General features: G+C 39.6%; 1 long non-coding RNA gene across 2 annotated transcripts; it reads left to right on the top strand.

Moving 5' to 3' along the window:
- Nucleotides 1-5,696: 5,696 nt before the first annotated feature.
- On the top strand, nucleotides 5,697-8,486 carry LOC147640961 (uncharacterized). Of its 2 annotated transcripts, none has more exons than XR_015267503.1 (3): nucleotides 5,697-5,711; nucleotides 7,604-7,706; nucleotides 7,830-8,486. It is a non-coding gene; the product is annotated as an uncharacterized LOC147640961 (long non-coding RNA). The 2 variants fall into 2 exon arrangements; XR_015267502.1 differs by having other exon boundaries at nucleotides 5,703-7,706; nucleotides 7,830-7,920; nucleotides 8,021-8,486.
- Nucleotides 8,487-8,699: the final 213 nt, after the last annotated feature.

Genomic DNA, 8,699 nt, shown 5'->3' with positions numbered 1-8,699 from the left:
TCTTATGTGAAATATGCACCTCCTTTAAAGAACTCCCCTTCCTTACATATGTGTTTATTTACTAATAAACCTTGTACATTTTCAACTCTTCATCTTATGTGAATTATGCACCTCCTTTAAAGAACTCCCCTTCCTTACATATGTGTCATAATGGAATCATTTTAATATTGTTCATAGTTTTTTACTAATAAACCTTGTACATTTTCAACTCTTCATCTTATGTGAGCATTTAAGGGACTCCCCTTCCTTACATATGTGTCATAATAAAATCATTATTCCCAAAATATCTCATATTTTTAATATTGCTCATAGTTTTTTATTAATAACCCTTGTACATTTTCAACTCTTCACCTCATGTGAGCATTTACTCATTTTTGGGTATTTTCTTTTTACAATTTGGATTTATCTCCTCCCTACACATGGATTGATGCTATTGGCCCATAGAAACCTTAATTGGACCATAGTCTAAAGATTTCTGAAAATCTAGACCCTTAGGCTAAGGTTCTTTATACCTATTTCCAATTAATTCCAATTGCACATTGGAAAATTCTTTTTTAAATTTCTGCTTCAGGGAAACTCATCTGAATTATAAGAGATATTTTTCTATCCAAAAATATTCAAAATCTGAATATTCTCTCTCTAGAATATCTTCTCTCTCTAGGTTAAAACAGTCACAAACAAGATCTCTTATATTTCAGAAAAGGAATTGATTACAGGAGAATATACTAGACATCAAAAAGGGGGTTGGGGGAGGAATCTTACAAAAAACTTGATTTTATCCAATAATCAATCAAATAGGATAAAGAATGGTTGGATTTACTAAAGAAGAGAGGGGAATGCCTTTTTTCAATGAGGCATAACATCATTTCATTTTAGAGAAGACAAAAATCATAAAAAAAAACCATAAAAGAAATAGAAAAGAGAAGAATCTCCAACTTACATGGATAATTTGAGAGCTTTCCCTTGGCTTGATGGTTTGAGGGTTCTACTCTTGTTTGAAACAAGAGTGGCCACCAATCTTTTAGTAGAGGGAAGGTCAAAAACTAATGAATTATGAGTAAAATTCACAGTTTTTGGCACTTGGGAGAAGCAGGGTAACAGTGCAAAAATACTATTGAGTTTCAACAAAGGAGAAGGCTTCTATTTATAGGAAAAAGTGAGCTTCTAACCAAGCCAACTGATTCTAGAATTTTCCAGATCAGTTTGGTTAATTTTTGACCATTTTTGGGTCAGTTTAGTCCACTTTTTGGATCTAGTTGAAACAGGAGAGAGGAGAGATAAAAATATCTCATTATTTGGGAGTTTAAAACTCTCTCACATATGTGAAATAGGAACCTCATTCATGAGGAAAATTCCCCCATACTGAGGTGTCAAAAATGCATCATTTCATCTAAATATCTCTCTTTTTTAACTATTAACCTTGTCCTTAGTCAACTCTTCATCTTATGTGAGTATTTACTCATTTTTGGGAGATTTTCCTTTTATTGTTCTATTTATCTCCTCCCTACATTTGGATGAATCTTATTGGTCCATAGGAACCTTAATTTAAAATTTCGAAAAAATCTTGACCCCCAGGATAATGCCTCTTGAATAGATTATACTTAATTTCTAATGCACCTTCTGAAAATCTTTTTGAACTTCTATTTCAGGGGAACTTATTTTAATAAGATGAGGTATTTTTCTATCCAAAAATATTTAAAAACTGAATATTCTCTTTCTAGAATATTTTCTCTCTCTAGGCCAAAACTAGTAGAAACAAGATCTTTTATACCCAGGGTAGATTGGGATGACAATAGTAAACCTGTTCTTATTAAATGCTATGAGGACATGTGGAGGTATGTTAGGAGGGGTGGTCTTAGGGTGAAAGATTAGGAGAATCTCATGTTTTCTTTCAATTTTGAGATTCGAACAAATTACAACATTGACTAAGTTCGAACAAAGTAGACACACTAAAAAAATAATATAAAAAGGAGAAGAAACTTGTGGAGAGAACATGCTCAGTGCCATCTACCTGACCATTTTACAAGGCCTTAGATGCCATCTTGGGTACTACTCCTAAGATGGCTGGAGTTCCTCGAGCGATTGACACTGATGTCAGGCCAACACCTCTTCCTGGTGAGGACATAGACAATGACGTGGTCTTGGAGAGGAATTCACAAGACAAGGGAAAGTACAAAGCAAAGGATGAAAATGGTCTAAAGGGACAAAAAGTGAAGGATCACAAACAAGAGAGAGAAAAAAAAAAGAGAACCCAAAACTAGCATTCTCACGTGTTGCAGCAGAGGGGTTCGAGTCCATGTGCATCACTATGGATCAAGTCAAAGAAAAAAGAATCGACTTCGAAGAGAGACTCTTCAAAATCAAACAAGAAGAGGAGACAAAGAGATTGGAAATCCTGGCAAAAGTTCCAACTTCGTATAGCAGAGATCATGCATAGGCCTCCACCTTAGTAGTGTGTGCTGGTAATTTGTTTACAAATTGGTCAACATAAAGCAAAGTTGTACAATGCCTTTTTATTGTTTCTTTTGTCTACCTAAATGAGGGTGGGTAGAGAGAGAGAGAGAGAGAGAGAGAGAGAGAGAGAGAGAGAGAGACGTCACTTTATGGTAGAGATAGTTTATAATGCGTTTTTTATATATGTAGGATGGACAATGAAGCAATTTTGTTCATGTTGAACATGCTGATCCAACTGTCCTCAATAAGAGATGAAGAGGATTGGAGGAGTTGAAGACCATAGTATTTTAGGGTATTATGTTTCTTTGCCATGGCGACAATCCTGGCTATGTATGCAATAGATTTTCTTGACTGTGGACCTCGCCTATGGTGGGTGTTTCCAAGGCAAGGAACATTGTGGCAACAACTACATTTAGGCTTGTGGTGTTGAAGTGCCGGTGAGGAACACCTCTATAGTCCCGTCCTCCCAACGCTCCACCGTGAGAAAGACTCTCCAAGCTAGCACCCAACAACCCAGCAAAAACAAATATAAACACACCCTTGTCCACACCCATACGTGCATAGCATCTCATCCACAACAAAACACCTCGAGAACACCAAAAACAAAACACATGATCAACAGCAACCCCTTTTCAGTGAAGACTGTAAGACATGAACTAATGGATACTCATCTACGAAAGAGATACAACTCTGTAATACTAGAACTTGTGGTGCACCAATTCAGCAGCTCTACAACGTGTTCAATTATCACATGATATGGAGTGAATATGTCCAGAAGATCCTCATGCAGTCAACTCTTCCCCTATCTCAAACAACAACAACAAAATAGATCTTCAATGCTCCACAGTTCTAGCATCCAAGAAGGTCATCTCCCAGCCAACTTTGTAGACCACCACCTCACCAAAGGGCAATCCTTTGTCTTCTATTCCCAAATTGCACACCAACTGCCTCATGACCATCTAGCCAAAGGCCCCAAACTGTCCACCTCTCAGAGAAAATAGTATGCACCCCTTTAGAACCCTGGCACTACAACACCACATCCTGAAACAAAGGCACCCCTCTTGTCTTCTTTTCTATTTCAACAAAAGCTACCACTTGAACATAGAACAGGTTGTTGTAAAATGAAGCAAAACTAAGGTCCAAAACATGTAAATAATGGGCCATGGTCAAGGCTACTATAAATAGGGCCTTGGGTTCATTGTAGGGATCTTTTTTATCATTCTTATCTTGGACACTTACATGTACTCATGGCTCCTTTCATGGAGATGGCCTTTCATGCTCTAGGACTCTGGTGGCAAGCCTGATAGCCATCCTCTTGGTGAGAGGTTAACTCACTTAGGCATCATGGCCATTGTATGAGATTATCCTTATTCTTGTATTAATCCATGATGATATGCCATCCTCATGGTGGGAGGTTAAATCACTTAGGCCTTATGTACTTACCTTCTTTGCTACATGTGTATGTGGATTTCTTCTTTTTTCATCATAATCACATGGATTTCTCATATGTGTTTGATGCTCATCAAATGGATGCTAGATGTGGACTTTGTGTGTTGATTTCTTTGATATTTGGTCTAGATCCACTTCAATTGGTTGCTTTTGGTCCACTTTCTTGGATTTTTTGAAAATTTCTGAGTTGTCTTTATTTTCTTGATCAAGAAGATGGGAAATGGTGAGATTGCATGAATTTTGCTTCATCTAGAAATTTTCCTAGGGTTTTTGGACAAGAATTGGGCACTGGATCAATCTTTTGGACCAAATTTGAGCACAGGACCAAATCTTTTAGGGTTGGGGACAAAAGTTGAACTAATTGGGTGATTAGTATTAATTTTCTACTAATTACATTTTTTAACCTTCGTCTCCACTTCTTGTCAAGCTCTCCATGGCTAGGGCTCATCATACAGTAGCCATTTCTTCTCCAACCTTAGGGCTTTGGGTCGGGGACTTCCCAAGCTTCACATAGAGCTCCATTTCTTCTATATTTTTTGTACTTTTCAGTCCTTCTTGTGAGCTCGGAAACCCTAAAAATTTTTTCCATTCTACCAAGTCTTCATGAAGAACCATGGAAAGGGGTATTCGGGCTTGATCGAAGACTCCAAGGGACCATAAAATGGTGGCAGAAGCAAACTGCAGCTTGGTGGAAATGAACAGCAGCTGGCGGCGTATCTTTGAAGGTCTCCATATGAGTTAAGTTCATACTTCAAGCTTAAAGTATTTTACTACTTGTTGTTGCTAAGGCTTTATAATCTTCCATAGCGTTGATTTTAAGCTTAAACGGCATCAATGGTAGCCCTAATTTTTAAGAAAACCCCAAATCATGGAAGAGAGCCAAGAAGCCCTAAATCTTGGGTGGAATCAAACATTGAAGGTATGAATGGGTAGAGAGAAGTGAGAAGAGCATGATTCTTCAAGAAATTGTAAAAATTTTCAAGCATTTTGCCATGGATGGAATCTTAAGAAAAGAGGCTCAAATCTCCACTACAAGATTGAATCGCATCCCTGTTGAAGAAAATCACTTGCTCCAAGCTTGCATTAGCCCACTTGTGTGACTTGAATGCTTGAATACTTGAGTAAATATTTCCATGCCCAAGCCTTCCAAGCCTAGCCACGTTTTTGTTCAAGGCAAGAGGAGAAGGTACCATTGATGCCTATTGAAGCTTAAAATCAACCTTATGGAGGCCATTGTGGAATGTCCATGCCTAATTGTTTCATGAGATAGGCTTCTGTAGGTTGAATTGAACTTGTCTAGGAGGTATGCTAGGGTGTATGCTATGTATCGATGCCTTTCTTGAATGCAGGAGACTTCCCCCAACTAGTAACCAAGGCACGTTTTCTTTTTTTTGTTGCAGAGTGCATGCTTTCTTTTCTACCATATCCATCTTCTTTCTTTGCTTGCTTTCTTTGCATGCTGTCTGAGGGCATCTCTTTCACAAAAACAACCTAAAAAATGCTTTCTTTGCATGCTGTCTGAGGGCATCTTGCTTTCTTTGCATGCTGTCTGAGGGCATCTCTTTCACAAAAACAACCTAAAAATGCTCATCATTGGGGAACAACTTTGTTGACTCTGCCCATTTATTCCACCAGCTGAGAGAATGAACCACATGAGATAGGTAACAATGCCATTCATGTGGTTCACTGAAGAAGACCCACCTTGGCAGGATGGGGAGCGTTAGAGATTGAAGCAGTGGACTACTACGAGATAGGTAACAACAAAGTAGTCCACTGCTTCAATCTCTAACGCTCCCCATCCTGCCAAGGTGGGTCTTCTTCCTAACTTGCTGCTTTCATCACATCTGCCTACAAAGCTTTGAAAACAACAAACATCGTGCAACCTTGGTTCATCCCCAATCCTATCAAACACTTGCACCTGCTCAGTGCCTAACTCTGATATTCTTGCCGATCTCACAAAATCTAAGTTCACATATGATAAGCATAGACAGAATTCATTTTTGACAAGCATTCAACCAGACCCTTTTTGGCCATGACTTCTAATCACCCAGGTGCACATCTCTCTCTATCTTCTTCCAAGCATCTTCTCCAATGCCTGGCCGCAGAAAGCTGCCCCATACATCACAACTGGCCTACTTGTAAAATGAGTCCACAGATGCAGCTTGGACCAAAAATTACACTTGTTCAATAGCAAGGTAATCTACTTAACTACAACACGTTACAAATTTACAACAATGAAAACCTTTTAACCAAAGAATGTTCAATGCACCTCTCTCACTCTCGATCTTATGTTCATCTTCCTCCCCAACTGACCTCGCTATGCATGCACACTTGCGGGCTGATCTCCTTCCACATTAACATGTTGCTGCTCTTTTGAATGGGTCATTGCATGCACAATTGCGGGATGCTATTCCTCCACATCGACATGTTGCTGGTGGCTCGAATGGGTCATTGCATGCACATTGTCAACAATCAAAAAAACCGAATACAAATGTGGAAAAATGTTCATGGACTATAAGCCAAATGCCATAAAGATGCTTACAATCGGTTGTCCAATCCGGATAATCATAGTAATTAGATTGCATGATGCTAACATGGTACCAATTTGTGGGGGTGTGCATGCTTTGAATCTTGAAAAGCATTTTGAACTCATTGACCACTACAAGTGTGGAAGGATTTGCATGAAACCTTTGAAGGATCTTTTCACTTGTAGTAGCCAGTTTGGCTGTTGCACTCTTGCTTGTGCCATGGACATTGAAGCAACCTCAATCCACTGGAAGTATACAATTCATAGAACATGATAGACCAGGACTCACCTTATTTTGAGTCCTCAAGCCTTGATGAACATGGCGGCAGACCAATCATTGGGATTTTCTCTCCCTAAAAAAAATACGATGCTTGTCATAATGAGAAGATCGTATGGTCAATACATAACCAAGGGAACCATGCATATCATCTTACCTTCAGTACGCATCTGGTATGACAACATTTGCACCTCCTTCACGCGATCCTGAGAAGAATCTGAATGTTGCATGCTCCAAAGTAGTTGATTTTTCCATGTGAAATCTCTCTTTAGATAAGGACATCTTTGGTACATGCCAACATGTGCTCACATCGAACAAATCATCCATGCAACATTGTATGACTTGTGGATGCACGGGCATGTAGTACACATCACTACAAGACCCGGTAACATGACACTCATGAACTGCATGATGCAACATTAAGGACACGCCATCATTACCATCAATTTACTGATCTCCAACCTTAAAGGGACATCCACACTTCTTTGACTCTCTCAATCTTTGCCTATCAGCTCCACTTTGATAAGCTCTACCAACTCGATGACAACCATACTCCACTAGTGTCTTAGATGGCCCAAGGGTTTTTGTAGATCGAATCTTGACAAGCCTCGCCTGAAACTTGACCATAATGTAAACCAATACTTCTTCCACATGACATCTATCAGTCAAGATTGTTTCAGTGGTGGGAGTTTGTTTTTAGCGTTCTTGGTTTGCAAATTTGGAAATATGTGAAGCTGAAGTTGCTTTTCATGGCTCTTCTAAATTACACTAGCCTTGATAACCTCTTTAATAAATGAGACTGGTATGCCATGCTTTGTATTGTTTGTGCACCATACATAATTAATGCAATCAACCACTTCTTTAATCCCTAAGTTATTTCCATGTTCCTATTTAAGGTGACTTCTGACAATACCTTCCCATTCTTCCTTTGGAGGAGCAAGCAGCAAATGCAGCGGTGCTTTGAAGCATAGGCAACAGAAATCGTTGCATTGAATCAATGTAAGCCCATCTTTCATTTTCCTCCACTTTTTCAAGTCATGGAAAGCTTTTTCTTTACATCCTTTGAGATGCTGCAAGGTCAAATGGATATCTCCTTGAAGATCTGAAATCATCAACTTATAGGTTTCCCTATCAAAGGTGAAAAATCGAGAGGAGATATATCGAGATAAATCATGTGCAGCAGCACACACTCGCAAGGGGGCATTGTTATCAGGTGGTATTGGATTTTTATGTAGCTCTTCCTGAATCAAGTTCTCAACATCAAAATCATTTGAGCTTGATTCTGAGCTTTGGATTTCTTGACCATGCTCTAGGTATTCATCGAGCACAAAAAAGAGTTCTTCATAACCCTGCATGCCGGGTTCTGATTTGAATTAAGAAGGGATCAAATCATGCTCTAGGTGTTCATAATCTCAGTGCCATAAACCTACGTGGAGTAACTCTACATGCATGTTGGGCAATGAAAAACGATCAAGAAGGGGGTGTACCCCTACATGCCAGCTGGGCAGTGAAAAACAAGGGGGGTGCCAATCCGGCATGTGGAATTCGATTATGTAGATTTGAGCCCGATTCTGCAGATTGCGGGTAAACCTGGATCAATCGCATTTCATCAAGCCCCTCTTCGTCATTCAAAATTTTGAAAATCCCTTTGCCACGGGATGGAAGGTAGAAGGATGATCGAGTGCAATTTGTGCATTCTCCTCCGTGCCACATGAGATCTGGATTTCGCAGGCCCCCTTTCCATGTCATCTCTCCACCTGCCTTGGTTTAGTCTTGCCACGTGGCCACGGGACCATTCCATGTGCACGTCCTTTCCTCCACATCACCCACAGCCCCTTTGCCGAAGTTTAGTTTGGCCGCATGGCCGGCTTGGATCGCCTTGATCTATGTATACATGGCCTCTAAAAGGTTCTGTACAAGACATTAACAAACAATACTCCCATTCAGAGCACAGACTCTGATTTATCACAACAGCATAATGATTGCACAAAC

Source organism: Cibotium barometz, chromosome 2 (genome assembly GCF_041138505.1).
Source record: "Cibotium barometz isolate CiBa-2024 chromosome 2, ASM4113850v1, whole genome shotgun sequence".
In the NCBI taxonomy this organism is placed as follows: Eukaryota; Viridiplantae; Streptophyta; class Polypodiopsida; order Cyatheales; family Cibotiaceae; genus Cibotium; species Cibotium barometz.
The sequence above is the reverse complement of the archived record's forward strand: the minus strand, read 5'-3'. Positions and strand labels throughout refer to the sequence as shown.